We start from the raw sequence: 18,975 nt of genomic DNA, 5'->3' as shown, positions 1-18,975 counted from the left end.
ACAAGTTTGTGATTTTTAAAGTAAGAGCTCAGTTTCTAAATGCAACACAGTCACATCTGCAACACTTACATGCTTGACATTAGAAAAAATAACAAAAAAACCCCAAGGACTGAAAAGCTAAAAACTAAAAACCTATAAAAATGCGATGATAAAATGGAAATTTTTCAGTATATCTATAGACATTGCTGATGCAGTATCAGTTTGGATTCATACTTGGAAAAAATAAATCAATTTTTGGTTTTATTTTTAATCACTTTTGGGTGCAAATTTAAGCCTAGGGGCCCAAAGTAATGTAAATGGGAACTTTAGGCATACTAGGTGTTATGGTCGCTTGGAATTTAAAATTGCTGCTACAGATGGGTCAGATCTGGTCTGATGTGCCTTCCGTGCTGAGTTTTAATATTCTGTATGTGGGTTTCTTTCCCTGCAATATCTTTTAGCATAAGGTTGCGATGCAAAGCACTTTCTGTGAGATCAGATAGTTGCATTTGGTTTTAATTTTTAATAAAGAACTCTGCATGCTTCATGAGCTGTTATCACAACAGGAGTGCAAAACAGCAGACATCAACAGGCCTCAGCCCTACTGTCGTTTGCCTACATGTATCTCTCTTTACACCTGTAGCTGCTTCTTTTACAGACTAAACTAGGTGTCTTGTTTGGGCAACAATCTGTCCTGAAGTATGTAATTGCTGTCCATTAGCATATTTATATCAATATACAAAAATCAAATAATAATAAATGCCGATTGATGATTTAAAGATGGCAAAAAGAATAAATATAAACATGACCCATGGAAAGGGAAATGAGAGGAATAAACATAAATTACATCTTTTTATATTTTTTATTATGTAGAACAAATGTAACATACTGTAATATTTAATATCTGAATTATTAGAGTGGAACGAAAATGAAATTTGACAGCCTGCCATTATTCACATCCTGGTATGTTAATGTAAATATAATAAAGGTTTGATTCTTACATGACTTGTTACTTATGCTACTGTGTTTCTTATACCATGAAGTCAAAGTTAACTACAAATAAAGGTTTTGTTTTTTCATAAATCACATTTCATGCTGCTTGGCCAAACAATGTGTTTTAGAAATACAGTACATCATAAAGCTGTACTGCTGAAAATGGTTGGAGTTTCACAATCTCCATGTGTCTCGATTGCAGATATCTTTGTTTTGCATCAGAACCACCTTTTACCTGATTTCTTTAAGAGTCTTGATAAGTAGTTTAAGGCAAGCAATGGTTCTTTAATAAAGGGTTTTCTGTTTGAATCAGCTCTTGGTATTTCGGTTTTCCTCCACTCTCTCATAGTTGCACATGTTAGGATTCTAAATTGGCCCATGTGATGTACTAGTTTTTCCCATTTGATTATGGGGCTTGTCAGGGGTGTGTTCTTGCTCCTACTCTGTTCAATGCTTGTATGGACTGGGTATTGGGCAAGGTGGTGGGGTCTAACAGCTGTGGGGCATCTGTTGGTAAACAAAGATTCACGGATCTTGATTTTGCTGACGATGCTGTGATCTTTGCGGAGTCAATGGAGGCTCTGATCGGGGCGCTGGAGAGACTGAGCGAGGAGTCTGAGTGTCTGGGCTTGCGAGTTTCCTGGATAAAAACCAAGATCCAGGCCTTTAATGACCTCTTGGGCACAGCCATCAGCAGTGTGTCTGTTTGCAGAGAGAGTGTCGACCTTGTCAAGAGGTTTACATTCCTCAGCAGTGACATTCATGTCTCTGGTGACTCTTGCTATGAAGTCAGTAGTTGGATTGGAAGAGTACTGGGAGTCATGAGGTTGCTGGAAAGAGGTGTGTGGTGCTCCTGATATCTATGCAAAAGGACAAAGGTCCAAGTCTTTAGAGTCCTGGTGCTTCCTGTCTTGCCATATGGTTGCTGGACATGGACTCTATCCAGTGACCTGAGATGAGGACAGGACTCCTTTGGTACTGTGTCTCTACGGAAAATCCTTGGGTACCATTGGTTTAACTTTGTGTCGAATGAGCTGTTGCTCATGGAGTCCCGAATGAGGCACATTACCTGCATTGTGAGGGAGCGTCAGTTACGGCACTATGGCTATGTGGCGCGTTTCCCCGAGAGTGATCCAGCTCATAGGATCCTCATTGTTGGAGACCCTAGTGACTGGGGTCACCCACGTAACACCTGGCTGCATCAGATAGAGGGTCATTTCCGGAGGGTGGGACTAGACCACGTGTCTGCCTGTCATGTGGTGGGTGCGGCAACGCACTGTACCAGTGCATGCTCCCCAACTTGACTTAACTTGATATACTAGTAGCCCACGCAAAGTTGGTTCCTACTTTATGCCCAATTCTGCTAGGATATGCTCTGTGTGTGTCACATCCCAATAGCCATGAATTTGATTAAGCAGGTTTCATATTGTTGTCCTCCATCATTTTGTCTGTATAAGTCCTGTACACTCCCAGGTCTCATTCACCACCGACACAATAGGAGATCTTGACCTCATCTTGTCCATCTTTGGAAAATAAAAGCATCCACTAAAGTTAAACATTATTAATATCTTTAAGGCCAAAAGTTGTCTGTAACTGATGTAAGTTTTAAATACATAACCAAATAATTAGCACATACTATGACAAAAAAAATATGCAGAACAGCTATTATTATCATTATTACTCAGTCCAGTTTTTATTCATCTTAATTTAAAATTGGGACTTCAAAATAAAGCTGTGCCAGAATTCACTAAAGAATGAGTTTAGTTGCTCCTATCCAGAGCTGAGTGACGTTTTATGTTAATTTTCAATGTCCAATATTTAAGTTAAAATGCAGACCAAATAATTGACAGATCTTTATTTGTCCCCAGGGGAAAATTTTGCTTTTTACTCAAGCTCTTTAAAGAAATAAATACATAAATAGATAAGTAAGTAAGTAAATAAATAGATACACACCCTTAGGTTTGAACACACACCGGAATGACTATAAAGCAAAAAAATTAAAAAGAAAGAAAACTTCTGACTTGGTTGTAACAGCTACAGTGAAGCATTATGTAGACGTATTGCTGTTGGTATAAAGGAGCCCCAGTAGCGTTTCTTGACACACTTCTGCTGAATAATTGGTTGGCTGAAAGTTGTCAGTGTTAGTGGGTAAGATATGGGATGTGCAGCCTTGTTCAGAATGGCACACAGTTTTGTTTTCTTTCCCTCCTTCACCATGATCTCCGGGGGGTCTAGAGTGTGTCCTATGATTTGGTGGGGATCACTTGAACTGTTGTTACCAGCCCAGCATAGCACAGTTTAGAAGATTGTGCTTTCCAACACAGAGTTAAAGAAAATGTGAAGGATGTCACTTCCTACATTAAAGCAACACAGTGTCCTAAGAAGAAAAAGACCTTGCTCTGCCCTTTCTTACATAGTTCATCAGTGTTCAGAGACCAGTCCAACCTGTCATTAATGTGGACCCCAAGTACTTGTTGGTGTGGCCCACCTTCACATTCACTCGATGAATAGAGATTGGACAAAGATGTTCTTTGGTGCAGTGAAAGTCAATAATGAATTCCATGGTTTTGCTGATATTAAAATGCAGACAACTCTTTGTGCACCAAGAAACAAAGTTTTCCACCTGACTCCTATATTCTGTCTCATTCCTTTTATCAATATGTGCAATATCAATTCTGCAATAAGTGCAGAATTATCTGAGAATATATGCAAGTGGCATGACCTGGCATTATTTTTATAGTCTGAGGTGTACAGAGTGAAGTGAAAAGGAGGCAGGACTGGTCTTTGTGGTTCTCACATTCATATCAGAAATGCAGAGTTTGAGTCTCACAAACTGTAGTCCATTATCCAGGAAACCACAGGCTTATCCACCTGAATATCTCTGAGCTTAACCCTTAACAGGAATGGCTGGATGGTATTGAAAGCACTGGAGAAATCCAAAATTTCATTGTAATCCTTACAATGCTTCCAGCTTTGTCCAGGTGAGAGTAAGCCTTATAGAGCAGATAGATAACTGCATCCTCCACTCCAGCCTTTGTCCAATAGGCAAACTGCAGTGGGTCCAGGTGGCCTACCACAAGAGGACTCAAATAGTCCAGGACTGGTCTCTTTCAACTAACCAGGTTAAGCATATTGTCACCTGCTTATTTAGAATGTGTCACACATGTGTGATTAGGAGGCAGCCAACAAGCCCTAAGGTGAGTGATAGTACAAGAGATGAAGGGTTGATTTATGTACTAATGCCTATCTCCCTCCATAAACAGAATCAAAGAAGAAAAACCATAACTCATCCACAATACCCCAAAATGGCTACTGTCTAATGATTCCATTGGCGACATCACTTCTGGCTCTCTCGAGATGATGTCACTTCCAGCTCCTACCTATGATGTCACTTTCGGCTCCGCCACAATGGCATCACTTCCAGCCCTCTATGATGATGTCACTTCCAGCCCTCCATGATGACTTCACTTCCGGCCCACAGTGATGATGTCACTTCCGTCTGTCTGCTTTTGATGTCATTTCGTGTCTAGATCATTTCCTGGCCCCATTTTCTATATAAACTCCACATAACTTTTACCAAACTGTCAAATGCTCTTGTTTTTTGAACTATATTTTGCTATTTTTTTCATAGTGTCCAACGGACATTATACGGTGTCATTCCCCAACTCTACTTGGAGTTTTTCCAGCATCTTTATTTTATTACAAATGTTAATATTCCAGCAACATGGTTGCTGCCTCATAGTAAGGAGACTGTGGTTCATGTCCGTTTTTTTTCCTTGCAAGTTTGCATGTTCTGTTCATTTGCTTCCTCTCAAAGACATGCAGGTTAGGTGAACTGACAATGCTAAATTGGTCCTAGTGTTGGTGTTTGTGTGTTCCCCCTGCTCTGTCCAGGTGTCAAGCTGTTTGGCATCCTTGCCGAAGATAAATGGGTTAGGAAGATGGATGGCTGGATGGATGTTAATATTTGGCAACAGTTTCTCAATGTAGCATAGCAAGGACTATAACAACAACAAAAAAAAACAGGATAACTTTGGAAATCATTTCCTTTTCAGCATTACATAGCCTTTTAATTGTGTTCCAAAGTGGTTGGTAGTGTTCTCCTTAATACCAATGTTGCAATTGCGAACATCAATTAGATATGTTTTTTTGAGAACTGTGTTCATACAATAATATCAGTCTGAGCAAGGAGCTTCTATTGTCCAGTGCCCTTGTAGCCTCCATGTCTACTACTGTTTAGGTACCAGAGATGTGTTACACTTAGTGAGCCTTCAGTAAATGTACTTGTCACCATTATTGAACAATCAGTTCATTCTCTAAGGCAGGCACACAGCTTGGTCAGGGCAATAGTTGTCTGAAGGCAAACCTATCCATATTAACCAATTCCAATCCAATTTAGATTGACCAATTAACTTAGCGTTTTTGTGGTGTAGGTTTTATCATTGTTATTGATGGTGTTGTTATTTCTCTGTTGTATTTCTGAGATGAAGCAGTCCTTCATAAATAATTAGAAGAAGCTACAATTGTTTTTACTGCTAAGACCTTAATTATTATTAACTTGTAATCTTTACATACTATTTTATTGCACTTTTTATATGCATAGTACAATACAGAACACATTTGATGGGTGAAGTTTCCACTGTCCATGAGAATATTCTTTACCTAATTAAGCATCCCGAGCAGAATTATATGGTTGAACCTTTGTACTATGCTTTGGGTGTGCCACAATGGCAATGCACTTGAACTAAGAGCAGACCAGTAACATAAAGAGAAAAATATCACCCAAGTCCAGTGAAAGGAGTATTGCACTGGGACGACTGCCCATGACAAATGTTCTGCAATCACGAGCCCTGCATTCATCAGTCTGTCTATTTTTGAAACTGCATTACCTACTTCAGGGCTTCAGGGATTATGTAAAGTAGACTAATACAGATGTTAATGGAGGAAAAAGAGGGAGATCATATGCAAAGTTTCTGACATTTGGATAAGTTAGAATTCAGAATTTGTAAGTATTCAATAGTATACTGTATGTTAAGTGATATAGAACTGAGCAAAGATCTATAGCATCTTGGCTAGAAACTGATGTATAATACCTGTGATAATGATGCCACATGCTACCTAAAGGCACACATTTTTCATACACACATTTGTCTAGCACTGCTATGAAAATAATACATGAAGAAGAAAGGTTTATAACTTTAAACATCTAACTTTTATTCCAAACAAATTGTGTTATGTGTCACAACTCCTGACGTTTTGAAACTACTGGTGAGCAATTCTCCAGAACGTAAAGTACGTTCCTCATCTTAAATACAAAGTAAATTGTATTTGCTTCTACATCAATGTTAAAAAGATGTGACTTTAATTGTATGAAGTGACTACACTCTACATGGTTCTCCTTTTACACAGCTGTATCTTTTATTGCTGTTACTAAATAAAATACACTCTATGCCTTTTATAAGATTTTTAAAAAGTTAAAAGCAACCCAGTGGATACAATTAGTCTGTGAGTGACTGTAATTTATATTTTAATTTCAATCAATTTAAACTGCTCAAAAAAATTAAAGGAACACTTTGAAAACGCATTACATCTCAATGGGAAAAAAAAATCATGCTGGATAACTATACTGATATGGACGGGGTAATGTGTTAGGAATGAAAGGATGCCACATTGTTTGAAGAAATGAAAATTATCAGCCTACAGAGGGCTGAATTCAAAGACACTCCGAAAATGAAAGCGAAAAAATAATGCGGCAGGCTTGTCCATTTTGTGGAAATTTCATTGGAGCAACTCAAAATCGTACTCAGTTGTTTGTATGGCCCCCACACGCTTGTATTCGGGGCAAGCTCCTAATGAGATGATGGATGGTGTCCTGGGGGATCTCCTCCCAGATCTGGACCAGGGCATCACTGAGCTCCTGGACAGTCTGAGGTGCAACCTGGCAGCATCGGACAGAAACATAATGTCCCGGAGGTGTTCTATTGGATTTAGGTCAGGTGAGCATGGGGGCCAGTCAATGGTATCAATTCCTTCATCCTCCAGGAACTGCCTCCATACTCTTGCCACATGAGGCTGGGCATTGTTGTGCACCAGGAGGAACCCAAGACCCACTGCACCAACACAGGGTCTGACAATGAGTCCAAGGATTTCATCGCGATACCTAATGGCAGTCAAGGTGCTGTTGTCTAGCCTGTAGGGGTCTGTGCATCCCTCCATGGATTTGCCTCCCCAGACCATCAGTGACTCACCACCGAACCAGTCATGCTGAACGATGTTACAAGCAACATAACATTCTCCATGGCTTCTCCAGACCCTTTCACGTCTGTCATATGTGCTCAGGGTGAACCTGCTCTCATCTGTGAAAAGCACAGGGCACCAGTTGTGGACCTGCCAATTCTGGTATTCTATGGCAAATGCCATTGAAGCGCCATGGTGCTGAACAATGAGCATAGGGCCCACTAGAGGATGTCTGGCCCTCAGGCCACCCTCATGAAGTCTGTTTCTGATTGTTTGGTCAGAGATATTCACACCAGTGACCTGCTGGAGTTCATTCTGTAGGGGTCTGGCAGTGCTCATCCTGTTCCTCCTTGCCCAAAGGAGCAGATACCGGTCCTGCTGATGGGTTAAGGACCTTCTATGGCCCTGTCCATCTCTCCTAGAGTAACTGCCTGTCTCCTGGAATATCCTCCATGCCCTTGAGACTGTGTTGGGAGACACTGTAAACCTTCTGGCAATGCCACATACTGATGTGCCATCCTGGAGAAGTTGGGCTACCTCTGCAACCTCTGTAGGTTCCCGGTATCACATCATGCTACCAGTAGTGACACTGACAGTAGCCAAATACAAAACTAGTGAAAAAACAGTCAGAAAAGATGAGGAGAGAAAAATGTCAGTGGCCTCCACCTGTTAAACCATTCCTGTTTTGGGGGTTGTCTCATTTTGCCCCTCTAGTGCACCTGTTGTTAATTTCATTAACACCAAAGCAGATGAAACTGATTAACAACCCCTTCTGCTACTTAACTGATCAGATCAATAGCCCAGAAGTTTCATTAACTTGATGCTATACTCTGATTAAAAAGTGTTCCTTTAATTTTCTTGAGCAGTATACATAACGTACATTCATTTACAGATTTTAGAAGATGTAACCACAAATATATTAATTCTACATAAAATGTGTTTTGAGTTTTATCTACTGTATGCCCTATAATAAAGATAAAAGTAATTCAATCAAGTATCACACAATTCAGACAGTTATTGTATATTTGGAAGAAACCTTTACTGAAGGTAACATGCAACAAATGTGTTCATACAGTATATACTGTTTATATATTATTTATCAGAGGCAGGTTAATGACCTAAATTAACAGTTACTTAGTGTCAGAATATGGTAAAACACCCACTTTCCTTGCCATTACGCCATTCTGATTCAACTTTAGCACCTGTTGGAAGAAAGGATACAAACCTCTAGGTTTCAGGTTTTAACATTTCATTTTTATTATCATGCATCAATGGCATTCCAAGATGATAACTATAAATGGTAATGTGTCACCTGTTGGCAATTTCTTTCTCTTGTGCAATTGGAAAAAATAAAGTGTGACCAGTTTTTCCTCACCCAGTTTAATTTAAAAAAATCTTATTATGGTTTGTTCTAAAGGTGAAAGGAAAACACATTGAACCCTGAAAAGGAAAATAATTTATCAAAATTAATTTAATGGAAAATACATCTGAAAGGCTTAATAAATCAATTAATGTAGAAAAGGCATCATTAAGAATTCAAAGAACAAATAAACTGAATGCCCTAAACAAAGTAATACCATGAGGGTAAAATAACAAGAATTAAATTAGTTACTAAAAGGGAGGAATACTTAAAGCCAAGTTTCAAATATACACTAATTAATCAGAAGAAAAGGCTAACTAGAAACCAGAAACAAAATGTTGCTCACCACTGCATACTAATAAAGAAAACCAAATTGCAATTGAACCTAAAAGAAAATTTATGATGGCAGTTTTTGAATATTCTGCATTATTGATTCATGTCAGTAAGCTTTTAATTTGTAGTTATCTAGGTGTGTGAGTGTTAGGGTCAGTTTTTTTCATGATCAGTTGTGGTTTTGTAAGTTGTTGTGGAAGTTTGCAGAATGAAATATAGTAGAATAAATTGTTCAAATGACATATCCAGATATGCTTTTTTTAACTAGCACACCCAATTATTGTCAAAGAAGTGTGCCTTTTTATTCCTCTGTTAGTGCTTTGAGTAAAGGGATCATCATACCTGCACCACATCGTGTTTATCATTTGTTTCGCATCAGAATTTAATTTTATTTGATATTTTAAAGAAAACAATTTGTAAAAAAGCAGTTGGGGAAATTCTGAATGTTAATTCTAAAAAATTAATGATGTGCTTTGTAGTATTTCTGCAAATACTCAATGAGAAATTGATAAAACTGTAGTTAATATGGATTGCTACTCATAGTTGTAGTAATAGTAATGCTATATACTTAATGTAAATGTTCACTTCATTTAACAGTACTAGATGTAGATAGATATATGCCAGTTTTGCAAGTTAAATTAAATGCAGTTGCAACCAATGACAATTGTGTTAATTATATAGTAGCATATACTACATGTGCACTATTAGAAATCTATTTGAATAAGTGCTGTAATATGTAAACTTGGAGTGACTACTATTATTACATATGCTGCAGTTTTTTTTACTTTGCTTACAGATTTGAACATTAATGGCAAGGCAGCCCATTGAAAGTGGATACTGGATGGATATATGGTTCCTGAAGGACTTTGAGCTTGCACAACTGAAATTCTTTACCACTCAATATATAATGTAATGTGTAATGTGGCCAGAAAAGCAGACTGGGGTAGGCAGGCAAAAGGTGCTGGTCTCCTGCTACTCCTCTATGAACTTGCTCTCTCACTGGTACATTCAGATGAGTTGTTTCTGGGGTATTGACAATGCCTACTGATGAGGTCCTTCCAACCCATTTTGTTTCTCTCCAAACACACTTTTCCTCCTTCTGTAGTCTCTTCTGGATCTAGCCATGTCCAATGTTGCTCTTTGCAAATATGTCAACTCTTTACAATAGTTTGTGGACATCATGAGTACCATGTTTTATTATGTCACAAAGAGATCCAAAACCTCTGAGGCTCAGATGCTTCTGTCTTTTCTCCAACCCAACTGCCCTGGCTAATGTTCTGGCACTTACTCTTTAAGAGCAACAGCCATGCTGTTTAAAGCAGCTAATCAGAAGATGTGAAGTTATTATGGGAATAGTATCAGAAACAAAAAAAGTCTTTCTTTTCCTACAGGTTACAAGTTGTTTTTAAGGCCAGAGAGTTTAACTGTATTTATAGTCTGATAAGAATAGCAAAGAGTCATTCACCAAAATACTTTTTTTTCCTTTATTACCAGAAACAAAACACAAAGGGTAAAACAGGGTTGATGGAAAAGGCTGAAACCAGAATGTCAAAATCAAAACTATCTAACCACACTTGTTCACAGATCAATCTGCATTTCAGAGAGAGGGACTCCTGCACTGCACTGTAATTTATTAGTAAGGAGTCTTCATGCTGCAAGTCAAGGAGAAGGTCCATGTCAACCAATTATTCTAAAATAGGAATGTAATGCCATTTTAAAATAAAGAAATGAAATCTTTCTCAAAACTAGAAATAAAATTCAAACTCAAATATAAAATCAAAGTTTCAACTTATAAAAACATATAAAAAACTCATAAACATATATATAACAGGTTTCCAGTTTTTCACAAAAAACAATACAGTAATCCCTCGCTATATCGTTCTTCGACTTTCGCGGCTTCACTCTATCGCGGATTTTATATGTAAGCATATTTAAATATATATCGCGGATTTTTTGCTGGTTCATGGGTTTCAGTGGACAATGGGTCTTTTAATTTCTGGTACATGCTTCCTCAGTTGGTTTGCCCAGTTGATTTCATACAAGGCAGATATTGGCAGATGACTGAGAAGCTACCCAATCAGAGCACGTATTATGTATTAAATAAAACTCCTCAAATATATTGTGAGCAAGGGGGCTGTTCGCACCCCTAGAGGATACGGCCGCTCCTCAAAAAACACTGAAAGACTACCTTCATATTGCTCCCTTCCTTGCTGGGCTTACTTGTTACTTTGTTGCGCGATATGCTTCCCGCATGGTGCTTCGCATACTTAAAAGCCCAAACAGCACCTATTGATTTTTGATTGTTTGCTTTTCTCTCTCTCTCTCTTGCTCTGACATTCTCTGCTCCTGAAGGAGGGGGTGTGAGCAGGGGGGCTGTTTACACCCCAAGAGGATACGGACGCTCGTCTAAAAAATGCAGAAAGACTACCTTCACATTGCTCCCTTCCTTGCTGGGCTTACTTGTGGCTGCTTTGTCAAGCGATATGCTTCCTGCATGGTGCTTCGCATACTTAAAAGCTCGAACAGCACCTATTGATTTTTGATTGTTTGCTTTTTTCTCTCTCTCTGACATTCTCTGCTCCTGACGTGCACTCCTTTGAAGAGGAAGATATGTTTGCATTCTTTTAATTGTGAGACAGAACTGTCATCTCTGTCTTGTCATGGAGCACATTTAAACTTTTGAAAAAGAGACAAATGTTTGTTTGCAGTGTTTGAATAACGTTCCTGTCTCTCTACAACTGTTTCTGTGCAAATCTGTGACCCAAGCGTGACAATATAAAAATAAACATATAAACATATGGTTTTTCTTCGCGGATTTTCACCTTTTGTGGGGGGTTCTGGAACGCAACCCCTGCGATGGAGGAGGGATCACTGTATTACAATGGCCCACAGTAAAGTAAATTCAGGTATACTGTATGGTGCTGTATGGTGGTTTGAAAAATAATTAGGGTTAATTTTAATAAAAAGTCCTTTATTAAAAATGCATTATTACTTCTTTAAAGTTGGTAATTAAGATTACAGTTATGCTCAGAAATGAAGAGAAATAAACTGTGTTGAAGGGCTTCTCAAAATAATGTTCTATTGCCTATTGTTTCCCTCTGTTGCTGTGGATTTGTAATATGTATCAATATGTAATCATTTTTAATTCTTCCCTTGCTGAATGTGAAGCTGCTGTTTCTGATGTAGTTTACAAGCATTGTTGCTGAATGCAAAGTTGCCTCTTCACTACAGTAATCCCTCCTCCATCGCGGGGGTTGCGTTCCAGAGCCACCCGCGAAATAAGAAAATCCGCGAAGTAGAAACCATATGTTTATATGGTTATTTTTATATTGTCATGCTTGGGTCACAGATTTGCGCAAAAACACAGGAGGTTGTAGAGAGACAGGAACGTTATTCAAACACTGCAAACAAACATTTGTCTCTTTTTCAAAAGTTTAAACTGTGCTCCATGACAAGACAGAGATGACAGTTCTGTCTCACAATTAAAAGAATGCAAACATATCTTCCTCTTCAACGGAGTGCGCGTCAGAGAGAGAAAAACAAACAAATCAAATAGGGCTGTTTTAAGTATGCGAAGCACCGCCGGTACAAAGCTGTTGAAGGCGGCAGCTCACACCCCCTCCGTCAGGAGCAGGGAGAGAGAGAGAGTCAAAAATCAATACGTGCCCTTTGAGCTTTTAAGTATGCGAAGCACCGTGCAGCATGTCCTTCAGGAAGCAGCTGCACACAGAAGGTAGCAACGTCCCTATCGTCTAGGTGTGCGAACAGCCCCCCTGCTCACACCCCCCTACGTCAGCGCGAGAGAGAGAGAGAAAGTAAGTTGGGTAGCTTCTCAGCCATCTGCCAATAGCGTCCCTTGTATGAAATCAACTGGGCAAACCAACTGAGGAAGCATGTACCAGAAATTAAAAGACCCATTTTCCGCAGAAACCCGCGAAGCAGCGAAAAATCCGCGATATATATTTAAATATGCTTACATATAAAATCCGCGATGGAGTGAAGCCGCGAAAGGCAAAGCGCAATATAGCGAGGGATCACTGTACTCAGTCTGTGGTGTCAGCAGCATGGATTTAGTTGTATGAGCACTTAATATGGGAGTCAAGGGCAGGTAAAATTTAAGAACCTCCAGAAGGAGAAAAGGTTTTAGAAACATGAGCACCCCTTTGCCACTCCTGGAATAAAGCCTGCAAGATGCAAGACAGGTTTTATATTGATGAGACATATGGGACAGACACACTAAGAAAGCTGTATAAAGTCATACAATGAGTTGGCTAAAGAGAATTCAGACCCAATAGAAAGCAGATGGGAGCTAACCATAGATTAACTGACAAGACAGAATCAAATGTAACTGCAAAATTATGTGCTACCTGACACTGAACATCTAAAATTATCAGGTTGCATGGTTTGAAATGGCACATCTCGTTTGCTTTTATTTATGGCACTAGCTATACTGTTTAACGATTAAAATGTATTAAGTTTGCTTTCATGATTGTATGTTCTATACTATATTACCACTGATAGTTAAGAAACTTAAGTTTTTTTCTCAGCTAAGTCTCTCAAGTTTGCAAGAAGGAAGCTACTCTAACAGTTGTACCTGGATGAAGACTTAAGGTAGTGGACTATAGTCCTGGGTCCAAATGAATTGCAACAGTGAACTGTACATCTCTAGAGCTTTGTAAGTGTAAGAACAGACAAATTGGATTAATGACAAAAGTATTGTTAATATTAGGCAAGGGTCTCACCCCAGTTTGTGTTTTATTATTCTTTTACATGTTTTTATTTCTTTTTTTAAAATGTATCCTTTTCACTTCTGTTTCTGCATTTTTTTTTCACATTTTAAATTATCAGCACACATCATAAACAGGAAACACAAGTCACATGAGATTTGACTTTTTGAATTGGAGGAATCTACACCAATGAATGAGGTGGATCTTCTACTGAAAAAGTCAGTCCCATGTGACTTGTGTTTCTTATTTATGATGTATGTTGATTTTTCTGGAAGCATTTACTGTATTTAAAAATATTTTAGCAAAAATACTTGTGTTTTGCATGTTGTGAGCAAATGACTGTATGACATACTGTATGGATTATATGACACAAGTAGCATGAATTTTATTTTTAATTCTCTGACAAAAATTCACTATTAAATAACATTGGTCACCATTTTCTTGTATTATATCATAAACATTGTTATCTTTCTTCTCCATGAAAATGTGAGATATTTTTTTTTTCTTAGACCTCGCTACAAAACACATGGGGTAAGTAATATATACAGTATTCCTTTAACTTTTTCTTTCTTTCACCTTATACAATTTCTTGTATTAGGAATTTGTTAGTTTTTGTATCATACCCCTTGGGGTCAGGGCGCAGGGTCATCCCTTGTACAGAACCCCTGGACCAATTGGAGGTTAAGGACCTTGCTTAAGGGCACAGCAGAGTAGGATATCTTTTGGCAGTAACAGGGATTCAAACCAGCAGCCTTCTGGAAAATATAGAAAATTGTACTCTTAAAATTGGTAATTTGCATGTATTAGAAGTATTATACGCACATGAGACAAGTAGATATAAAATTTCACTAAGCATTAAGATGTAAGAGTTAGAATTAAAAAGGCTTATGTTACATATATTTTTATCATTTTGTACAAGCCTGAAACCACCAATAGTTCATAAGCCAGAGATCAGATGTGCTAGAGAGCCAAAGAATGGCCCGCTCAATTAGAGAGGTAATGTGAACTCTTTGGTTGTAAATTAGCAAGCGCTGAGATAGTATGGGGAGAGAATAGTCCTTATCAAACAGATAAGATGGACAGAGCGGGGATTAACACCCCCTTAACTAAGAATTATTGGTGGGTTTAATTAGAGGCAGGACTAGAGCAGTGGAATGCTAGGAGTCAGATGAGGAAGAAAAATTGCTTAAATGATAAGAATTGTAATAAAGGTAAAAGGTGCCTATAGCTGGAAGCTCATTGTTCCATCTGAGTCTGTATGCGCACCATACAATAAAGCCTGATTATGCTGCTTGCCCTGAGACTCTGAATGCCTTCTTTGGGGCTGAGGGTGCCCGTGCCATGTCTGCCTGCTTCAACAATAACACCTAAGAGCCACCACTCCTTCCTAACTTAACCAGTCTTTAAACTTTTTTCCTCTATCATATTGATCAGATGAAGATCCTTAATGGAGCTTTAAACCTTATATTAAAGATACACAACGTTGCACTTTAATATTAATCTTGTGATTTACCTGATAATTTATTTTTTCATATTTCATGTGGTCTCCTCCCACAGTCCAAAAATATGCTCTTCTCATAAAAAAAAAATATGCCAGTTTCTAAATGGCACCATAGACTGCTATGTCCTGGTTTGTGCTCTTTGCTGACTTGATATGACTACAAGTAGTTGTTGACTTAGGACCACATTCAGTTCTGACCGACCAGTCGTAAGTCGATCAGAACATAAGACAGAATGATATATGTATTCAAACATGACCATATATATAGCACTGTATAATAAGTCCCTTAAGTCATATTGTTTGTTTAATATCCTTTATTATCATCATTCTTAGTACATTGTGTAGATTTTCTATCATTTTTTTGTAAATTTTTTTTTATTTTATTATTTTGTTTCATTATTGCTGTTGCTCACATGGGTGTCAATCCTTTAACAACTTCAGGAACATTGTGAGTCACAACACAGAAGCTTCGGAGGTTAACCGGATTCAAAGCTAGAGCGCAGCAGTACAGCATGTGTGGTGAACCCCGGTTACAATGGAATAACTTAAAGTCATATACGATTGCATTCACTTTCTTTTCTCCCTCCTACTGCTTGATCACCTTAATTTTTGTGTCAAGATCAATTGCCTCTTTTTCCTGTAACTGTAAGACAAATGTTATTGAATATAGTCGAAACCTCTGCAAATAATACACTGTGATGAAGATGAATGAGTCACAGCATAAGGAGCTGCCATGGTAAAAACTGTCATCTGCCCATGAGACATGGTAGTGGTTGTAAGCCAAATGGTCATAAGAAGCATAGGTCGTAAGTCCAACTACCTTGTATAGGGCCTTTTGACTATTTCAAGGAAAATGCATTAACATATAGACCTATATGGACAAAGATGTACAATTTAAATCTATTGACGTTTCTGAATTAGCCCAATGTGAGTGTAAGCATGGATGTTTGTCTGAGAGGGCTATGCGGTGGAATGGCAACTTGTCCTGCCTGAATAGCCTTTGGCCCACCTACAACCATAAATTGGATAAGGTGGATTAAAAGAGTTATACTATGTTACATTAGAAGTGGAAGAGACAAGTAAAAGCAAAACATAAGACTGTCAATTACTGACTCAAAGATGATGTCTAGAACAAACTGCCTAGTCAATGATGATGAGATATGGAACATATTAGCTTTATAAACAAGAAAGAAAGTGTGAAATGTCTCCTTTTCTAAAAGCTTTTGAAGTTAAGACTAGAGTATAAGGAAGCATAATTTAGATCCTAAGTTGTTTCATGTGACTGTAATATTTATATTTCAACTTAGTGTCTGCATAGAATTTTCTTGAGGTACGCTATTTTTACGACAAAGATATGCATATTGGGCTAACTTTTTCCGCTAAATTGGCCTCGTCTGCTTGTGTAGCAAATTTCTGACCTGCATTTTAGTCTACTATCAAATGCAAGATTCCCTATAATTAGTTTAGACAGAGAGAGAAAATGGCATATAGCTAAATCTTAAATAATTTGTCTTACTTTAATATTTTCTCTCATTTTATTAGATTTAACTGTATCAACGTAGCACAGAACAGGGAAACTGCCTTAAGTTTCTCAGTTTTTCCCAGTTCATGTTGAATTTTTTCTTGTCACAGAGAATCAATACAAAGTTTACATTTAAAGGAAAAATAAAACAACCGTTGCAGTTTTTTTGTCTTATATGACTGAAAATAGCATATCAAAATGTCACATGAGAAGACTTTTTTTTATTATCAGATCTGCCAGACCGGAAAAATGACAAACTAGTACATCAGAAGACTGCTTCACTGCTTCCTTTTCTGTGTCTTAATTGGGCAAAGTAAACAAGGGAACACTAGCAGCAGTAAAAATGGTAAAAATTGGACTGATTAACTGTAAAGGAGATTTTGACTATAAAGTAGCATCTGTTAAACAACTTTTTTTGATCAAATGAAGATTCTGACAGGAAAGTGTTCTAAAAAATAACAAGAGAGCAAAGGTATTTTTCAGTTTTGACAACTTATATGCTGCAATGTATACGCAAGGAAATAGATTTTGAAGCAATAGTATTTATTTTCCGCTTATTAACATGGCAACTATAAAACCTGTCTAAGGACAGATATCTGTTCAAAAAAGGTAAATGATAACTGTTGGCGCAAAGGCAATATAAGATTTATCTATCCCTCATGTCAGTGATGTGCATTTTTGAATAAAAATTTTCAGGAATAATAAATATTATGCTGTCTGTGCCATGCTGCTTAGAAGACTGTAAAATTAACTGTATGAATGTGTGTGATAGACTAGCGTAACATCCAGTGTTGCCCTCCTATCATTCACCTTATCCTGATCCACAATCCCTGCCCCCTATCACACTAAAACTGAAATTAGTAGTTTTAGCAAATTGTTTAATGGATGTACTGTAACTCAAAGAAACTGCTTAGTTATACTTGCATCTTCACACATATAGTTAAAAAAATGTCAAAGCAATTAATACTTAAACAGGATGATATTTAGCAGCAGAAGCTGCTCATCACACTCTTTCCATGTGCATTGTGATCTGAGGTTTTTTATGGTCTGTGGCGCCCCCTGTGTACGGCTAGCATGTTTAATCCCATGATGGCACGTCTTCTTGGAGTTGTAAATTCCATCTCTACCTAACTTTTTATTTTACCAATAAACTTTTGGTATCATGTTCAGAAGCATTGGCTGCAAAGCATTAGTCAGTCCATCACAGGGCACACACATATGACTATACCTACACCAGGCCATTGTAATGCTGCTGATTAACCTAACCCGTCCATGTTTGTGCGATGAATGAGATACTAGGAACCTCTAGAAAAAAATCATGTTGGTGGTGAGTGAACATGCAAATCCATCAGAGAGAGTCACTGGACAGAAATTAATTCAAATTCCTGGAACTGTGTAAAAGGAGCATAAACTGCTGTGGTAGTTTATTTTGAAAATAGAATTCATGAAAAAAATACTCTTTTTCAGGATGAAAATACAATTTGAGGTTCCAAAAGATTGACAATAAATAAAGAAATGATTATACTGTCATGTGACTAAGTAAAAACTGTTCACCCCATTGAAACTGTTGACTTTTTAAGCTTCATGCAAACGGTGCCTACAGATAATGATTGAACAAATGACACTTACAATTGATATGGTGTGTTCGTTCTTATAATATAAATTAACAAAAATGCAGATATGTCATGTGGAAAAAGTAAGTACACCTCTACATTTACTACCACTTCAAATCCATAAAATTATAATCAGGTGTTTCTGATAAGGTAATAAGGTTTGATAAGGTGCCAATGATCAGAACCTCATGATGGTATATCCATGTAGAACGTGTCTTATTTAAACCACCGATTCTGTATCTAGGTTCTGTTGTTCTTTTTGCTATTAACATGTGTGGTGTCACCATACCACGATCAAGAGACTTAGATAAAGAGAACAGCTCTGTCAGGCCTTCAGAAAGAAGGTTGTGTATGCCTATGAATCTGGGAAAGAATATCAAAAGATCACCAAAGTATTTGAAATCAGTCATTTCACTATAGGGAAATTCATCTACAAGTGGCATAGATTTCAAACAACTGGTAAGTTGTCCGGAACTGGCCAGTCCAGCAAATTCAACTCAAGAGCTAACTGTCTGATACAATTTGAATTCTCAGAGAACCCCAAAATTGCATTGTGGGATCTGCAGATAATTCTTGAAAGAGCTGGTGTCAATACGCATACATCTACAATTAGGAAGACATTGCACAAATTTGACATGTATGTGAGGTATTTCAGGAAAAAGCCTTTGCTTTAAAAAAGAACATTAGAGAGAGACTACAATTTGCCATTG

The sequence above is a fragment of the Erpetoichthys calabaricus genome, chromosome 4, assembly GCF_900747795.2.
Source record: "Erpetoichthys calabaricus chromosome 4, fErpCal1.3, whole genome shotgun sequence".
In the NCBI taxonomy this organism is placed as follows: Eukaryota; Metazoa; Chordata; class Cladistia; order Polypteriformes; family Polypteridae; genus Erpetoichthys; species Erpetoichthys calabaricus.
The sequence above is the reverse complement of the archived record's forward strand: the minus strand, read 5'-3'. Positions refer to the sequence as shown.